Source organism: Panthera onca, chromosome D3 (assembly GCF_046562875.1).
Source record: "Panthera onca isolate mPanOnc1 chromosome D3, mPanOnc1 haplotype 2, whole genome shotgun sequence".
In the NCBI taxonomy this organism is placed as follows: Eukaryota; Metazoa; Chordata; class Mammalia; order Carnivora; family Felidae; genus Panthera; species Panthera onca.
Genome location: NC_138350.1, coordinates 64771707 through 64790768, shown reverse-complemented (window position 1 = coordinate 64790768; position 19062 = coordinate 64771707). Strand labels below are relative to the sequence as shown.

The 19062-nt window shown below is 41.2% G+C and overlaps 1 protein-coding gene across 6 annotated transcripts in view; it reads right to left on the bottom strand.

The window, feature by feature from the left end:
- The window catches only part of SLC14A2 (solute carrier family 14 member 2), a 425016-nt gene extending 413517 nt beyond the window's left edge, over positions 1-11499 (bottom strand). For all 6 annotated transcript variants that reach the window (XM_078435288.2, XM_060613727.3, XM_060613732.3 and 3 more), the window contains exon 1: positions 11377-11499. The gene's annotated coding sequence lies outside the window, so the exon portion shown is untranslated. The remainder of the gene's footprint in view (positions 1-11376) is intronic.
- Between the last annotated feature and the right edge of the window lie 7563 nt (positions 11500-19062).

The window sequence follows — 19062 nt, the reverse complement described above, 5'->3', positions numbered from 1 at the left end:
GCTTTCTGTACTCTAACGTCTCTCTCAGATAACCAGGGGCCTAACTGTTCCTTGAACAGGGGATGGCTTTCCATGTATCTTATATTCACCTCCTGCGCCCCCCTCACTCAGTGCCCCGTAAGGTGCTATACAAACAGCAAGTGCTCAATAAAAGCCTATTATAAGAATGAATGGGCATGCAGGAAACCCAGTATAATGCTACCCAGTCAAGACCATAACCACCTGCTAGACAGACTGCATATGTAGTTGAGGGACTTTCTGTGTTGCTTTCAGGAAGTTACTGAGCTTTTTTTTGTTTCCTCAGTTTCCCATTCATTCAGTAAGTCTAGAGACACTGGTTTGTCTCCCTGGAGACCTTGGGTGGAATCTGGTATTTCAAAGTGCTTAATGGTGCTGCTCAGTAAATAAAAGATGTCATTAATATGCATGAAGCTATTTCATCAAGAGGCCAACAGAGCAAATTTAAAAGCTATCTTCAAGGGAAAAGAACTAAACTGCCATTATCATGCATACTAATAACCACAATGGAAGTCTGCAGGAGCCAGGACAATGCACTCCCTGGGGCCCCTCAGCCTGTGCTGAAACCTTAAGGTGCCCCTGGTCTTGCTGTCAGCTTCTAGGAGAAGGGCTGGAGGAGAATCATCTTTTACCTCCAGACTCCCACAAGCAGGACGGGAGCTCTCTGCATTCCAGGGCTGTGCTTAAGGGCCCTAAGATGATGCATCTAATGGTTTCCGAGAACTGTCCCTAACAATATGAAAAATTAGATGGGAAACAGCCAATGCATGGGCAAGAGAAAAGCTCGAGAGGATTTATGATTTGCCACCACTCCAAGGTCACATTTCCACTCACAGACATGAGAAATGGGGTGTGTGGTTAAGGCAGAGTCATTAGGAGTGGACTGAGCACACTGTCCCGACTGATGAGTTAGCAACAAGCTGGGAAAAGAGGTTAGGGGCCTTGGGCTGCCATGTGACCTTGGGCAAAGTCCTTATACTTTTGTCACCTGGAACCTACACCTTATCTCATCTATACTTCATCCATAGGAAATCAAAAACACCGTCCTGAGGATCTTCTGTGTTCATATTAGCAAGGAGTATAGTGTCTTCCTCTTGAGGATTCTTCTTTAATTATCCAAGAATTGCCAATGGGCCAGTTTTCATTCAAGTGTCAGGAAAACTTAGGAGACTGATGTGTCCATTAAAGGTCCCCAGTTGAGCTGCCTTTGTTTCTGTTATTACCACAGGTACTGCTGTTAAAAAGATTCCCACCCCACAGAGTCCCCTGTGTTCTTTCTATGGATGAGATGATGCCTTTAGGAGTCCAGATCCTGTGATAGGTTGTGGGAGGAGGGTCTCCTCATTTGTGACCCCCTACTACTAGGCTGTCAGTGGTTACACACCCATGCCCAGCAGCACTATTTCTGGGCTCTCCCCCAAGACTTCCAGGACCTGGGGTGAAGACCAGAGCAATACTTCCAGATAGGTAAAGTCTTTCTTACTAAGAGATAACATTTGACCCACTCCAAGCTAATATACATGGTCTAAAGGGGATGTTTAAAATCTGAGCCTCCCAGGGGATCCCTTGGCACCTGTGTAAACTTACTCATCTCTTCTCCAGCTAAACATACTACAGAGTAACAAAAGGGTGCAAAGATTTATCCCCTTCACATTTTACATTTGCCTAATTGGGAGGGACCACCTTTCTGTTCAGAAAAGAGGCAAATTTAAAGGGTTCCAAAGTTACCTTCTGTACCCACCTATACAGTGAAATAGCAGATAAATTCTCTCATTAAAAAAAGTAAGTTCTACCTTTCCAGTTATTTTGCTCAATGTATAATGTGCTTTACTAACATCTTCATCTATCTAACTGGGAGGTTGTAAAGATCAAATAAGGCATTGGATGAGAACATGCATTTTGAAAAGTAAAAAAAAAAAGAAGAGCTAACTGATAAATACAAGGAATTTCTATATAAATGATGCATTCCATTGGAAACAGAGTTTGGTTCTAGAAACTCTGGGTTGACTTCTAGGCAGGTAGGTCCTCCCAAAAGGCAGTAGATAATAAAAATTGGTTCTCTGAGGGAGCTCAGGGACAGAGCATGCTTGATTTGTGATGCAAACACAGAGACGAAGCCAAAAGAATGGAAAGATGAATGAAGGTAGTTACAAAGACAGTATAACTAATATACAATATCCATCTCCCACTTAAATAATTGCTGCTCCCTTATCTTTTTCCTCCAAAATTTTGTATATTTCTGAAGCCACTTAAACACTCTGGAATTCACTTTCCTAAATGTCAATGAGGTGGACAGACTAAAGTCAGTGGTTTTCTTTTCTTTTTTTTTAGTCATAGAATGTCTTGTGTGAACAAGGACTTATAAGATGACCAATACATAAATCCACTGAAGTATAGTGTTTGAATACTCTAAGACACAAATGGTAATCTTCCAACATCTGTTCATACTATACAGAGTAGGAGATGCTGCCTTACCTAGTGAGTTCACCATGAGCCCTTTGTAGATATTTTAGGTCAATGGTGTTTGGTGCCCAAGGCCCAGATCCTCAGCCCAGGACTGTATGTACACTTACACTGAGTTTCTTGAGTAATCTAGCACTGTTGAGCAGATGAAGGAATTTATCTAAGTAATCAGCACTTAATTTTTCCTAATTTTTCAAACAGAGAGAATAATTGACTCTGGCCAGAGGTATAATGTGAAGAAATTACCTCTGATAATGCCTGGAAGGCCATAAGCAGTCTAGACAATGAATATGTCAGATAGCCTTTCTTTATCTAATATTAGGCCTGCATTCTCCTAATGAGCTAATTTCTCACTTTTCTGATAGGTAGCTTTAAATTCACCCCTTACTCCAAAAAAGCAGAAAAAGCCAGTGTTTTACAGAAAAGAAACAATTCCACTTTACTGCATAAAGGCACTGTAGCTTTTGGGAAATGCTTTTAGGTGGGGCAGTGGGTGGGTGGAGAGTGAAGAGCACTTTCCCAAAAATGTAAAGACAACCTCAAGAGGCAATAAGGCTAAGACACACTTAACAAAAATCAGGCCAGTAAGCCAAACTTAGAGTCATGACAAACATATGGCCCCATCACAGCTTAACTTTGCTTCTCTTGAGTCACATAGATTGTCCTTTCTTCATAAATCTTTTTCATGACCACAGATCCTAAAGCAAAACCATGAAACAGGGGAGGTTTGTGTTTGGTTTATTCCAATGCTGCACTTTCATCCATACCAAGAGAAAAAGACACCCACTCATCAGGAGCAAAGAACCACATAATCTGTACATCAACAGGTTGGTTTGGGGAGGGGGTAGTTTGCCGTGAACAAGACAGCATCCCAGTAACATGCTTTTGCCAGGCAGGTGAGATTAGATTAGGAGAAAGCTGATCATAAGAGGTCAACTTGTGGAATCTCCTGAAACACACAGGAATCCCTTCCACAACATGGCAGAAAGATGGTCACTCAGGTTCTGTTTGAGCCTCTTGACATACAGGAACTTCCTGCCCCTCCAATATGCAGATTCTGCTGTTGGACCACTCTCCATGTGAGAAAGTTGTTGGAAAGTAGAATGAAACTAAGGGGATCCAACATTTCTTGTGGATTTTTTAAATTAAAAATATTTATTTTTTTTATTTTTAGAGAGAGTGTGAGTTGGGGTGGAGGGGTGCAGAGAGAGGGAGAGAGAGAAATCCCAAGCAGGCTCCATGCTGTCAGTGTAGAGCCTGATGTGGGGCTTCATGAGATCATGACTGGGCCCAAATCAAGAATTAGATGCTTAACTGACTGAGCCACCTAGGCACCCTTCTTGTAGTTTCAAAGACAGATGCAAGAAGAAAATGTCTAGCCAAAAATAAAGCATTTTGAGTATTAAAAATCTCACGTAGCCATTTAAGTTGGAGGAAAATTGTGTAGGAAGTCAACCTGCAACCTCTCCTTTCATAGAACCCCTCCTAAACCCACACAGCACTGGTAGCCTCTTCCACATAGCATGGCACTTGATAATTTTTTAAATTATCTTATCCTTTTGTGGTTTCATGGCTGTGCCTCACAAGTGGGTATACGGCTGCTTAACAGCATCTTCCATGACATCCAGCCTGGAGCTAGCTGACTGTTCTTTAAAGACCTTGGTTACTAAACCAATTAAACGGAACAGATTTTTAAAAGTGACAGCCTAGAATATATTTAAATATAGTCTCCTGATTGGGTCCCAAAGATATTGTCTACAGTGTTAGCTTGGTGGATCTGGGTTTGCCAAATGGGTCTTCAAAGCTGGAATCCAAGTTGGTTGTTTCTTCCACATCTCTAAATGGACACTGAAATGCCAAAGAATTAGAACATGGGTTGAGATGTGTTATTATGATGACCTCATTGATCCTTCCCTTTCTGTACCTGCAGGTTCAGTCCTGGTCCAAGCTCTCAGCATTTTGTGTTTTTTATTATTACATTGGGCTCCTAGTTTAAATCCTTCAGCCTGGTTCTCAAGGTGTTATGTTAGAGGTTTCCAGCTTCACCTGTTGCTTCTTCCCAGAGAAGTTTATGTTTCTTCTTTGGTAACACTCTTGAGACATGTACTCAATTATTTGAAGGATTGTCTTCACTACCACACTATAAAACTCCACATGGGCAGTAGCTGCACCCTGGATATTCACTGGGCAACTCACAACACTTAGATGTTCGATAACTACTTAGTGAATGAAGGACCTAATTCCCCATGTACACCCCACAGCATGACATAACTGAGGTGTGCACCACTCTTCAAACTGGCTCCCCACTCTCCTGCACTGTTATTGGTCATATCATTTGCTATTTCATCTAAATTATAGCCATATTAGGAGAAAATGCCAAAGATGTTGTGAAGACAATGACTTGGACATAATTTGAGTAATGAGAAAACAAAGGTCAGAGTATACTGGCTTGAGATAAGAAAGGATTTTTAGGGTCATGAGCTGAGAAAGGCCTACCATCATCATAAGAATACCAAGATTTTATTATTTCAGTTGTGCCTCTGCATTATACTGCAACCTTGGCCAGATTATTTAGACTCTCTGTACATTTATTGGTTCCTTACTTTGTGATGCTTGGATAGCAATGCCATTCTACTCTATGACATCTATGAGTCTGTGTAGAATAACTATAAAACACCCTGGGCTTTGGCACTTAATGCCAATACATTTACTTTGTTTTTGTTAAATATTTAATATAACTGCAACCTGGGCTCAAAAATTTTTTTTTCCTGCCGGAGGTATTAACACATAACAATTTATTCCAATAATTTGCACAAATGACATTAGGAATATATTTTCTGGAAAACAACAGATTCTTCAAAATTCTCTTTGAGTCCTCCTTCCCTGGCTCTCTGTGAGGATTGGATTTAGTTCAACATTTCTTAAAAGTCTTTCATATGCCAGGCCCCATAAGGAATAGTTGAGGAAAAGGAGATCTGTCTTCAAGTATCTTGCAACAGGCAAAAGAATGCCTCCCAAAGATATCTACGTCTTTATCCCCACATCCTGTGGATATGCCACCTTACCTAGCAAAAGGACTTTGTAAATATGATAAAGTTAAAAGCCATGAGATGAGAAGACTTTCCTGGATTAGCCTATCAGGGTGGGTACAATCTAATTACATAGCTGGAGTCCCTTTCCTGATGGTGGTCAGAGAGGGAGGTATGTCTACAGAAAAATGGTTGGAGAGATACCATCATGCTATCTCTGAGGCTGGGAAAAGGAGTCCACAAGCTATGGAATGAAGGTGGCCTTTAGAAGCTAGAAAAAGCAAGAAAATAGATTCAGAGCTTCAAGTATGAAACACAACTGTGCCAACACCCTAATTTTGACCTTTGTTGGACCTCCGACCTGAAAAATTATAAGGTAATAAATCTGTGTTGTTTAAGCCACTAAGTTTGTAGTAACTTTTTATGACAGCAATAGAAAACTAACACAGACCTCATGAAATAACAAAGTAGAAACAAAGGGAGAAACCATGACAATCTAAGGACATCTGGGATAAATTCTGCAAAAGTGAGATAAGTCAGTAACATCGATAATAATGATAATGGTTATAATAATAATGCTTAAATAACAGTGAAGAGCATTTGTGTAATGCTTGAGATATGTTTTATTATTGATACCATTTTATAGATGTGGTAACTGAGGCACAGGGGTATTAACTAACTTGCCCACGTTTATATAGCAAATATATGCAGATCTAGAATTTGAAACCATGTTCACTCCATAGGGTTGAAAGATCTCACCTGGGAACCCAGCAGCAACTTTCTAGATTATGGGAGATTTTGCTGGACCTTGAACTGGTAAGTAGGGTTTTGAGTGAAGAGACTAGTCAGACCACCATGTGGAGGAGTTATGTGAAGAATGGCATGGGGACACCACTATGGTTGGGGGAAGGTGAAGAATGAGTTGGCATCACGTACAGTGCCAGAGGGTGTACTAGGAGATACAGGCTGGAAAAACAGGTTCAAAATAAATCACAAAGCTCTGACCATGGTAGGCACTGGGTTCTAATTTGTAGGTAGATGGGAGCTATAGAAGTTTTCTACATGGAATGAGATGGTAGAACCCATTCAGCTTTTTACCTGATCTACCAAGAAAGCAAGAATTGGAAAGCAGTGAGAAAAGGCATTTATTTCTTAAAAAGTCTTGTCTATGGGAAAAATCACTGGCTTGAGTCTCAGGAGATCTATACTGATTATTCGCCTCTAAAATTCTGAATTTTTTCTTCAACATTAAACTCCTTAGTTATTAACTCCTGATTTCTAATCCTCCAGAAGGCAGGAACTGGGTTCTATCTGTGTGTATCTCCAGCACCTATTTTAGGGCCCAACTCAGCATAGGGGTTTCTAGAGAAGAAACTGATAAATGAATGAACAGTCAGGTCAAGTAATGCATTCCTGAACTTCTTTTATTGGAGATACATGCCTTGTCTGCTTTCTGGAAAGACTGTAGGCCAATAATGCACAGAGCAGACGCTCAGGAAACATGTGTATGCCAAACCAAACAGTCTTGCTAAAAATTGGAGAGTATCCAGACACCAGATTTCAGCAGTTTCCGTGATTTCTGCCCTGGGAGATGTGGTGACGGTGGTGAGGGGATGTGAGAGCTGGGAAAGGCCAGCTGGCCCACCAGGCCTGCTTTCAGCTTTAGGAACCACTGGAGAGGTAGACTGGGCCACAGGCTCAGGGGCTGCATGACCATGGACCATCACATGACAGGAATGCTGGATACCGAAGGGGTGGGGTCTGAGAAATGCAGCATCCATGGGAGACAGCCTGAACTAGTCTGTATGCACTGGGGTGTCTCTCTGAAGCCTTCCAAAGAATCTGTCAAGGCCCTGAACTCACTGAGTGGTGAATGCCACTGGCTTTCTTATAGAAAAAGGTGAAGGGTGGCATTTTACATCAGAGTACGATGAGAGTCAAAGGCAGCCTGATGCTAGGGAAGAGGGGGTTCTGTGAGGGACACTCTGGACTTTTGAGAAGAGTGTCTCTTCACTCCCACCCACCCCTCACTGAGAGGATTTGGGGGCCAAAATCAGAGACCCTCATGAAAAAACTCCCTTCCAGGGGCACCTGGGTGGCTTAGTCGGTTAGGCGTCCAACTTCAGCTCAGGTCATGATCTCATGGCTTGTGAGTTCGAGCCCCACCTCCGGCTCTATGCTGGTGGCTCCAAGCCTGAAGCCTGCTTTGGCCTCTGTGGTCTCCCCCCCTCTCTCTTTGCTCCCCAGCACCACTTGCGCTCCCTCTTTCTCTCTCTCTCTCTCTCAAAAATAAATAAAAACATTAAAAAAAATTTTTTTAAACACACAAAAAACCTCCCTTCCATGAGGAACACTAAAAGGCTGTGTCCTGAGGTTATGGCAGTCACTTGGACATGACCTCTGAGTCACTGAGCATCTAAAATAGTCCTAGAGAGTCTGAAAGAACCAAAAACCACAGTAGGCCTCACATGGTAGCAGGAAGGGGAGGGAGAGTGTCCCACATGAAGGTATAGCCAAGACAAGTCTCCCAGAATTCATCCTCAGAGGTGTTGGTAATAGCTCCCCCTCTAGAGAAGTTTCTGACAATTACATTTATTGACAATCGTCCCTACTAGAACTGCTGTCATGGTAACTTGACAATAGATTCTTTTTCAATGACCCTAAATATTTTTCCTTCTCTTTTTACTAAAATACAATTCAACTTTAAAGAAAATGTTGTAATAATAATAATAAATCACTCCATATCCTGTCACCCAACACAACCCCTATTGTCAGTGTCTTTTATTTTAATTCCTCTAATCAATGACAGATTTTCTCTTGTCTTATAGAAGGGACATTCCCAATGAGAAGATGAGACATTCTTTATAGAAGAATTTTTCCATTATCTACTTAAAGTGATACAATCTACTTTAAATGGAGCACAAAGGATCTATTCACATATGAACCTAGAACCTTTTTTTCCTACTGTGGAATCTGGCCTGGCCCCAAGCCTTGGGGCAAGTTTTCTGAAATTTAGCAAATTGAAGTAATTAACACATGCATCTTGTTAAAGTAGGAGCAAGAGAATGTGGCTGACAGAAGCATGGAAACAATAGTGCATACCCATGAAGATGAAGTCTGGCTTTCAGGACTGGCACTTACATTTCACTGTAGTCTGAGCCTCGGATGGCTTTCCATTATGTTCCCACTGTTCTTGGCACAAACCAGATCCAGATAGACCAGCCTCCCATCTTCATGCCTGCACCCTTCCTCTCTGGCATCTTCCCTTTCTCTCTGACCATCCAGTGAACAGGTCACAGCTGCAAAAAGCCATTCTTGCCCTTCCAATATGGAGATTGGAAAGGCAAATTTGTGCTTTCCTCAGACTTCCTTCCAGCTAGGGGAGGCCTTGTGACCCCTTTATCGTCAATGAGACATAAGAAGTTGCTTTTGTTGGAGACAAGTTGTCCTGAAAAGCATTTTTCTTACCTGCTGGAAGGAAACAGGCTGGCACCAAACTTTCTCCTTTCCATCTTTCTGCCTTGAATACAGATGTGAAGTCTAGAGGTGCATGGCCTTCTTGTGACAAGAAAGTGATGGCACCTGAGGGCAAGGGCAAGGGAACAATCTCCCTCCAATTGAGCTGTTGACTGTGTACCGGCAGCTGCCCACCTCCTGAGTCTTACTAAGAAAGAAAAATCGACTCCCCCATTTATTTAAGTTGCTGTGAATCAGGTTTTTTATTACTTGCAATCAAAAGTATTTTTAACTGATGTAACCACCCTCATTAGCCTCCCCTAAGCAATCCAACCTGAGAGGCTATGTATACAATGGTTACAAATTTGGATTTTGGAACCAACCTTAATTTTAAATCCTGGAGCTATCACTGACTAACCAAATAACCTCGACCCAGTTTCCTAATTGCCAGAAGCTTCATTTACTTGTCTATAATATGGGAATCACAGTGGTGTGTGCTTCATATAAATGCTGAATGAGATAATGCACATAAAATATTAAAACAATGACTGTCAGATAAGTGTCAAATAACCCTGGTTTTCCTAGCAGAAGTGCTACCATCATCCCTCAGCACCCATTGAAGACTGAGATTTCTAAACTCTTCCTGTGTCCTGCAGCTGGCTCACTTCTCCCCTTCACAGTGCCCCATATTGGACTCTGCACTGAGAAGAGAGAATCCAGAGTAGGTACTCCACCCATTTGCCCAGACTTGCCCCTCGTGGACCTCCACTTGGAGCCTAAGTTGGACCTGGATGTGATTAGCTCTCACAGTTTCTGTTTGGCTCCTAAAACTGATTTGGGGCCTCATTCTACTTACCCTTCAGTTTCCTTGAAGGAGGAACTTAGAGCAGAAAGAGGGAAGGAAGAGAGTTATGACTCCATTTTCCATTCCCCTGCTTCCGAGTGGCCCCAGATGCTCTGGCTGTTGCCATGGCAGTGGACTCTGAGACACCACCACGGCAGCCACTTGGTCTCCCTGGCACTTCAAGGATGGGAAAAATAAATCATTCAAAGAGTCCCTTTCCCCCTTGGGAACTGGGGATTATGCTGAAACTTTATTATTACTTTAAATAAATAAATTACTCCCTTGAGGCCAGATGAAAACTTGCTCTTATTAAATTTTTTGAAGAAGGAAAGCAATTGGAGAATAAAATCAAAGGTGACCAAATGGATTGAAGTGGCTCCTCAGAAGCTGACATAATAGCAATTTGTATTTATATTATGCTTCTCATCAAAGGAGCATTTCACAAAGGCCCTGTTTCCCCAGAGTTGCCCCATGGAGCTCGACTCCAACACAGAAGAGCCCAAAGTCTTGGGGGTCTGCCAGTCTCCAAAGCTCAGCCTCAGGCTCTGACCACAGTGGATGACCTCCCGTCTCGACCTCAGGGCCAGCTTAGTTTCAGAGCCCTTATGGAAACTTCGAGAAGGCATCTATGTCCCTACTGGACAGTGGGAAAGAGAATGGCTGCCTCCCATGGAAGAACTTCTAGTGAAGACAGGTCATGAAAGTCTAATCAGGGATGGTTGATCTCTCTCTCTCTCTCTCTCTCTCTCTCTCTCTCTCTCTCTTTCCCTCATACACACACACACACACACACACACACACACACACACACACTGAAAACTTCTGGAAATTAGAGCCATATCCGAGATTAAGTTTCCTCCCTGACTATCAATTAGCAAAGACCAGGACTTTTTATTGTGTTTGGTTTTCTCCAAGTGTTTCAGGCATGCAAGCAAGTGATAAAAGACTTTTTCTTTTCTTATAGTCTAGATGAGAGACAAGACACCTACATACGTATATAAAGTAAAGCATCTATCAAAGGAATGTCTTTTATTTGTTTCCACAGTTAGGGGTTAAGTGTCCTTCAATGAAATAACTGCACAGGTGAATTGATGAAGAAAGAGGGGGGATCAATGTGATGGTAAGTGAAAGTTTCCAGGTAGGAATGATCACTCTCCCTGCGGAGTTAGACATGCTTTCACTCCTCAATCACAAAAGCAATTTAAAAACTACAGCTACCATTTATTGAAAGCTTTTTTTTTTTTTTTTGGCATTGTTGTAGAATTCAGTATGTTTTAAAAAATTTTTTCACCATAATCATTCTCATAGTACCACTTTACAGATGAGGAGAAAGGAGTTGTGACTTGTCCATGGACTTGGTAAGGCTGGGTTGGGGGCCCAGCTCTACCTGGCTCCAAACCCATGCTCCTCCTCAGTGCCTCCTGTCTCCCTCCAACCACAGTCTTGCCTCATCTTCCCACCACAATGTCCACATCCATACTTGTTCCATGGAAACTTCACACTTGGAATACCTTCTTCCTATTTTATCTAGCAAAATTCTGTATTTTCTTTTCAGCCCAACCCTACCTCCAAAGCTTCCAGGATCCAGGCTATGTCTCAGCATAGCCACCAAGCAAATAATCCATCAAGCAGAGCAGAGAAGGGATCCCACATTGATTAATGTGTAATGGCAAGCGACTCCTACCACCTGTAGCCAGACTGTTTCCCATCCTGAACTTCTATCCTTTGTGACCTCACATGCACAGGGATGGTGAGCTCCTTACAGTCAGAGGCCAGGGTCTAAGTCCCAGCTCCATCAGTGACCACCTCTGATCTTAGGCAGGCCACTAAACATCTCCAAGAATTATTATCCTCATTTGGAAATGGAGAAAATAATATAGAACCCACTTCTTAGGGCTACTAGGAGGATTAAATGAAATATTAACTATTAAAGACTTGGCACTACTTGGAGCACAGTCATGTTGGCCATGATTATTGGCAATTAGTGTGTTGGTAGAAATGGCAACCCTATATGCTCCTCATACAGTATTAGCTTTGGTGAGTTGGCTGAGGCTCCGAGTGGCACTGAGAGGGAAGTAAAGGCTTTTCAGTGACAGCAGCGGAGTGTCATTGATGAGTGCTGGGACATACATATGCACTGTTTAAGCCCCATAAATGGTGGCTTCCCATGAATAGGACCAACTCCTAGGGAGACTGATCCCCAGCAGGTGACATAAGAAGTGTCAAACAATAGGATAAAAATGGTTTGGAATATTTAAAAGACATGGTGTGCAGTGATATTCAGAAGGGCAGTTGGACTTCTGCAGGCCTAAGTGTCTCTATCTGGGAAAACACTTTCCCACTTCCTCTTTCTTGTTCACACCACCCTTAGCTCATGCCCAACCCCCACATCCATGCCCTCACTCCTTGCCTTTGTCTATGTTAATCACAACTATCCTTACATCTCAGTTGAAATCTCATTGTGCCACAAAGCTTATCTTACCGCTGCAGTCCAAATGTCCCTCTCCTTTCCCTGAGCCCTTAAATCAGAACTGTCTGTATCTCTCACATGTCAGTTTCAGTATGGTGACCTTGCACTAATATTCCATTGTTCACATTTAAGCCTTGATGATTAGTCTGCAGTTCTTCATGGACAGGACCCATGCCAAATAAAGATCTTTGCATTCCAAAACCAAGGTCACTACAGAGGCCAGATGGGGCTGATAACAAGTTTTCAAGCTACATACTTGTTGGACAGAAAGATAAGTGGCAACTAACTGGCCTGGCAGGTCTTGAAAGTTCATAAGACAAATGCTTTCATTTGAAATAAATAAACTGAGGGGCGCCTGGGTGGCGCAGTCGGTTGAGCGTCCGACTTCAGCCAGGTCACGATCTCGCGGTCTGTGAGTTCGAGCCCCGCGTCAGGCTCTGGGCTGATGGCTTGGAGCCTGGAGCCTGTTTCCGATTCTGTGTCTCTCTCTCTCTCTGCCCCTCCCCCGTTCATGCTCTGTCTCTCTCTGTCCCAAAAATAAAATAAAATAAAATGTTGAAAAAAAAAAAATTAAAAAAAAAAAAAAAAAAAAGAAATAAATAAACTGAGAACCAAAGAGGGGATGTTCCTAGATCAGATTCACAGTTAATGTCAGAGCCCAGGCTAGTGTTTTTCTACTTGGGCTATGGGAAGCGTTAAGGTTTATAAGAGAGAACCCAAACCAAATTATGCTTCCCACCCTCTCCCCTTTCCCTTTTATACCTTTATCTTAATGGAAGTTCTGAGTTTTGTTGTTTAATCAGAAACACAGTCAAAAATATATGTTCACTTTGGGTCCACTGTGGGCCTTCCAAACTTTGCTATTTTGAAAACATGGACTCTCTAGCCTCAACTTCTACATTCTACTCTACCCTGTTGAAATACCTACAGTCTCCACAAAGCTCCCGCACCAGTCTTTGCACATCTTTTCCATGACTCACTCCACTTGGCTAGCCTTCTCCCCACTTAGGACTTATTTTTAAGTCCTATGTGAAGTCTTCACCAACCCTCCCAAGACTGGGGTATTCCCACCAAGTGCTGCCCTAGTTCTTTGGGAGAATTCCTCCTCCCCATCTTATTCATTCCTGAAATATGCTCCAGATGAGGGCTGCCATCTTTTTTTTTTTTAATTTTTTTTTAATGTTTTATTTATTTTTGAGACAGAGAGAGACAGAGCATGAATGGGGGAGGGTCAGAGAGAGAGGGAGACACAGAATCTGAAGCAGGCTCCAGGCTCTGAGCTGTCAGCACAGAGCCTGACGCGGGGCTCGAACTCACAGACCATGAGATCATGACCTGAGCCGAAGTCAGACGCTTAACCGACTGAGACACCCAGGCACCCCGAGGGCTGCCATCTTGATAAGACCCTGCCACCCTGGTATCAGTGACTGGCCAGGCAGCAGGCACCCATTGAACCTGGACCAAAGTATCTCACTGCTGTGGCCACATTGATTGGTTCACAGAAGACTCCATGATGTAAGATAAGCCAATTAGAGGCTTCCTCCAGAATGCTTCAAGCTTAAACTGATAGTAGGGCACTTATTTTCCTCTCTAATAATGCACTAAAGATGAGAGGTCGGAGGGTCTGGAAGCCATGGTTCCCTCTTACTGGAGAAGTCATTCTGAAATGATGAAGCCTACTGAGAGAGAAGAGCAAAGACAACACTTAGAAGAAGAGAATCTTGGCCATGTTTGATTCCTTATTTTCCCAGTGCAGCTCTCATCCTGCCAGTTAGATGGTTTGATAAAACAACCATATTAGAAAGCTGAATTGTACCTCCTCCCAAATTCATACAATGAATCCCTAACCCCTAGTACCTCCAGTGAAGGTGGCCACTCAACTAAGATCAGGTGGCTTGGTTTAAACACAATTGGGTGAAAACTCTTCCTAGGGCATTTTTCCAACTTCCAAACCAGCTATTTGCTTACTCCCAGGAAGGGTTTTTTCCTAGCTCTAATAAGAATGACTTTACCTGGTCAAGTTCAAAATTGTTCTTTTATTTCATCTAATAATATCTGAATTCTAGGTTGGACCGCCATTCGTTCACCAAGTATCTACTGCATGCCTACTAGTTATCAGAAAACAGAGAAGCCTGACCACACAGTAGCTTAGGCTGCTATAGAACATCTATCATTGAACTTAGATTCAATGTCCTAACCTTCTACAAGCGTCAGCCTTGGGGACTACTTCTTAAATCTTCAAAAGCTTTACAGTCTATTTATTCTCGATTGTGTTTTTTGGTTGTTTCGCCTGCTATAATCCTCATGTACTGCTGCCTGCTCACTCCATTCCATTGCAGGGGTGCTCTTTCTCCTAAAATAAAGTTTCTGAACATATTTTCCTGCCTCCCCATACATCAATAAACCCCTTGCTTGTTTAAAAGTAAACTAAAGTGTTTACTCAGAAAAATTCAGCAAACAGGTTAAAAATAAACAATGAGAAATTTATTAAGCTATAAAAAAGTCTTCAGTAACTGGCATTTGAGGTTTTCAGAGGTGTGAAAACAGAAAACTTATTTTTTTAAGTTCCCTTTGCTCTTTCAAATGCATCTCTCCCCCACAAGTCTCACGTAGCTCTCTTAATATTTCATTCATGGCTTTGATAATCTCCTTCCACCTTTCACCTCCTCTTTTCCTCACTATATTGTACCACTTGTGAAAACTATGGCTAAAAATCAGTTCTTTGTGGTGAACATGCTTCTAACAAATAATTGCCTTTACTTGTTTCTTGTTTCACTTACTGAAAGACTACAGAAAAAACTTGACTTAAACAGCCTTTTATTTAAATAAAATTTTACACACTTATTCATCTAAACAGCACTGCTATGTCTTCCACAAAAATGCAGACAAAAAAATATTAAAATTATTTACCGCATCTATCTTTCAATATTCTATATGTGGACACAAGATAAATTCTTGTGTTGAGGTAAAGGTTTTAAAAATAAACAACAAATAAATTCTCTGACTATAAGTGTCTTTGTCCTAATTATGGGAAAATAGAGAAGAATTCAGTTGTCTGTGGGTCACGATCCAGTCTACTCAATGCTCTAAAAGAATCTACTTTTCTGCTTTCTCAGATGTTCTCAGTCTTATCTTCTCAAAAATTTTACCTTATTTTAATCCAGAGTATTTTTAAGTGTTACAAAAATAACAACTAAAAAATGATTCTGAATTCAGATGTGCTTGTAAAATGCTAGATAGAATAACTTAAGTTTTGTGGGGTTTTTTTTTGTTTTGTTTTTTGGTTTTTTGGTTTTTGTTTTTTTAAAGCAGCAAGACTCCTCAGATTTTAAAATACTTGCATACCATGAGGACCCACAAGGGGTGCCATTGGAAGCAACACTCACAAATTTATTTGACCTCCCATACCCACTTTGTGCAAAAAATCTTTTAGGATTAGTGGTCTAGGGAGTAATGGTATGATGTCTCTAATCATTTCAAGTGACTTAGAGAAGGAAGAAATCTTAAAGGCCTAACACAAAAACATTTTTATTTTCTTTTAAAAATTCTAGCTACTACTCTACTTGACTTTAAAACTGCTACTAATTGCCTTAGAGGAAGTGTTGATTTGGGTAGTACCATATGGCATATTCTTTTTTAAAAGGGCTGTATTTAAACCCTTTAATCAAATAATCAAATATTTCATAATAGAGAGAAAATCAAGTCACCAAAAATAATCATTGGAAAGTAATGAACATTTTACCTTCACCACAAATTTGAGATGATGGATACACAAAATGTGGTCTATCCACCCAGTGGAATAGTATTCAGGCTGAAAACAGAAGGAAATTCTGACATATGCTACAACACGGATGAACCTGGAACACATTATGCAAAATGAAATAAGCCAGACACAAAAAGACAAATGTTATATGATTCTACTTATATGATATGCCTAGAAGAAGCAAATTCATAGACATATAAAATAGGAATGGTGGTTGCTAGGGGTTGCAGGGAGGGAGGAAATGGGAAATTATTGTCTAATAAGTATGGAGTTGCAATTTGGGAAGAAGAAACAATTCTGGAGATGGATGGCGGTGATGACTGCACAACAATGTGAATGCACTTAAAACCACTTAACTATGCACTTAAAGATGGCTAAAATGGTAAATTTCATGTTATGTATATTTTACAATAAAAAAAATAACAGTTTGAGGTGATCAGCATATGGTAATCCCACAATAAAGAAGGGTGGGATATCAAGAAGAGAAAGGAGAACCTGAGCAATTTGGTATTTGAAGAATATTTAGGGGCACCTGGGTGGCTCAGATGGTTAAAGTGTCCGACTCTTGATTTCGGCTCAGGTCATGATCTCACGGTTCATGGGTTCAAGCCCTGCATTGGGTTCTGCACTGACAGTGCAGAACCTGCTTGGGATTGTCTCTCTCCCTCTCTCAAAATAAATAAATAAACTAAAAGAAAAAGAATATTTAAAGTAAATCTCTATTCAGATTTTTCAAAATACATTTTCCTTTAATAGAGTGGGTAAAGTAACATAGCAATTTTGAAGTAGAGAACTAAGGGCAAAAATATTTAAAGTCCTCAGTTCCCGGGGCACCTGGGTGGCTCAGTCATTTAAGTGTCCAACTTTGGCTCATGTCATCATCTCACAGTTCGTGGGTTTGAGCCCTCAGTCGGGCTCTGTGCTGACAGCTCAGAGCCTGGAGCCTGCTTCAGATTCTGTGTCTCCCTCTCTCTCTCTGCCCCTCCCCCACTTGCCCTCTGTGTCTCTCTCTCTCAAAAATAAATAAACATTAATTTTTTTAAGATTAAAAAAATAAAAAGTCCTAAGTTCTTAATATGTTAAATTTTGCATATATATGAGACCCTAATGTATAGAAGCAGAGGCCTAAGTAATATCATAGATAGAAGCACAAGAAGTTTTTAACCTTGTTCTCAAATAATTTATAATCACACCGTAAGACTCACCCATGAGTAAACTGGAGTCAAGATACTCTGTGCTGATACATGTGTATGAGTTATAAATACAGAACTCCAGGCAACAAGTTTGATCGAGGACCCATTTCCTGTTCTTCACACCTACCCTAATTCTCCTGGCACCAACATTCAGATCCAGCTCCACTGCCTTTGAGAAGCGATTGGTCAATGTTCTAAGCCACTGAGGTTTACCTTTTTAAATCCTGTAATCACACTCTTCCTGTAACCATTCAGAGGCTATCCCTTTTCTCTCAATGGTTTTAGGTAGACACTGCAACATGGTTAATATATATTTTTATGCATTTTCATGTGTTTTCCCTATTTGGTTAAGATATCCATTGCTTTGGGGATGATTAAAATAGTTAAAATAGGAATGAAAGGAAAAAGAGGAAAATGGGTGCTTTTTGTCCATAGTGCAAGAAGGTTTTAAAAGCAAGATATGGTCTAGAGAGAAGGATTTTCTAAATTCCCAAAGTTCCCCTTTGCAGATTAGAAGCTAAACCCAGCAAACTCCATGGTAGAATTTTACCCTCACATTGCAAAGAATAGAGACAATAGGGAGTTTTCTACAGATAAGACGAGAAGAAAGCATTTGCAGGCAAGAAAGAAGATAATTTTGTGTGGATACCACAGGATAAGAGTATTGTCAAGTTCTCTGAGAATCAAAGGCCTGGACTTTCTTGGGTCTTGACCAAAGGTGGGAAGTTAGTTCACTGAAACATTAGACTCTAGAGACTGAGGCCTTCTAGAACATCCAGGTTGCTGCTCTGCCCCTCTGCACCCAAGATGGCTAGGGAAAATCTTAAAGTCTGAGAGGGAAAGCTCTGATTTCACATTTCATGAGCAAAGCTTGAGTTCCCATATGCTTCCATGGGAGGGAGGAACAGACACAGAGTTACTGAGACCTTGTAACACTGGATTCGATGAGAAGGATTAAAAAAAAAAGGATTAGATGAAAAGGATAAAAACCTCTCCAACACGTATATATTTGATGATTATATATTTTGATGGTGTGAGCAACAGCATAATACCCACAAAAAACAGATGAGATTCTCCATGTGGGAAGCTACCAGCACAAAGTGCTCAGGGACCAGACCAACCTCACTCTGGTGAAGGTAGGGAGAACTGTATATAAGAAAGGCCACCTCACCCCCCACCCCAGAGGGTGTGTCAGCTTTCCCTGCAAGCATCTCACCATCTTGGGAGGGGATACAGAGGTGCTTCTTGTGAAAAGAGAAATATTCCTGACAGAGCATTTATATAGTTCAAATTCACAGAATATTTGTCTAAATTACTCCCAATTATACCTAAGAAACTATTCTAAAATGAAAAAGACTGAATCACCTTTAATTGGAAATTTTAAATCCCTCCTATCACTATGGGTAGAACTGAGGAAAACAGGTATAGAAAAGAAATATATTCTTTTAGGGGCGCCTGGGTGACTCAGTCCGTTGAGCGTCCAACTCTTGATCTGGGCTCAGGTCACAATCTCACAGTTTGTGTGTTCCAGCTCTGCTCTGACAACACGGAGCCTGCTTGAGATTCTGTCTCTCCTTCTCTCTGCCCCTTCCCTGCTTGCACACTCTCTCTCAAAATACATAAATAAACTTAAAAAAAGAAATGCATTCTTTTATTTTTTGACCCATTTAGAGTATGTAAATGCTAATCCCTTTTCACATGTTTAACACAACAAGTAGACTGCAGTCTCCCAGAGATCTGTGCAATGCTTTATGCTATATACACAATAGGTGCCTCTAAAATGTACTATATGAAGAAAAGAAAGAAAAAAATATGGATTTCACTTC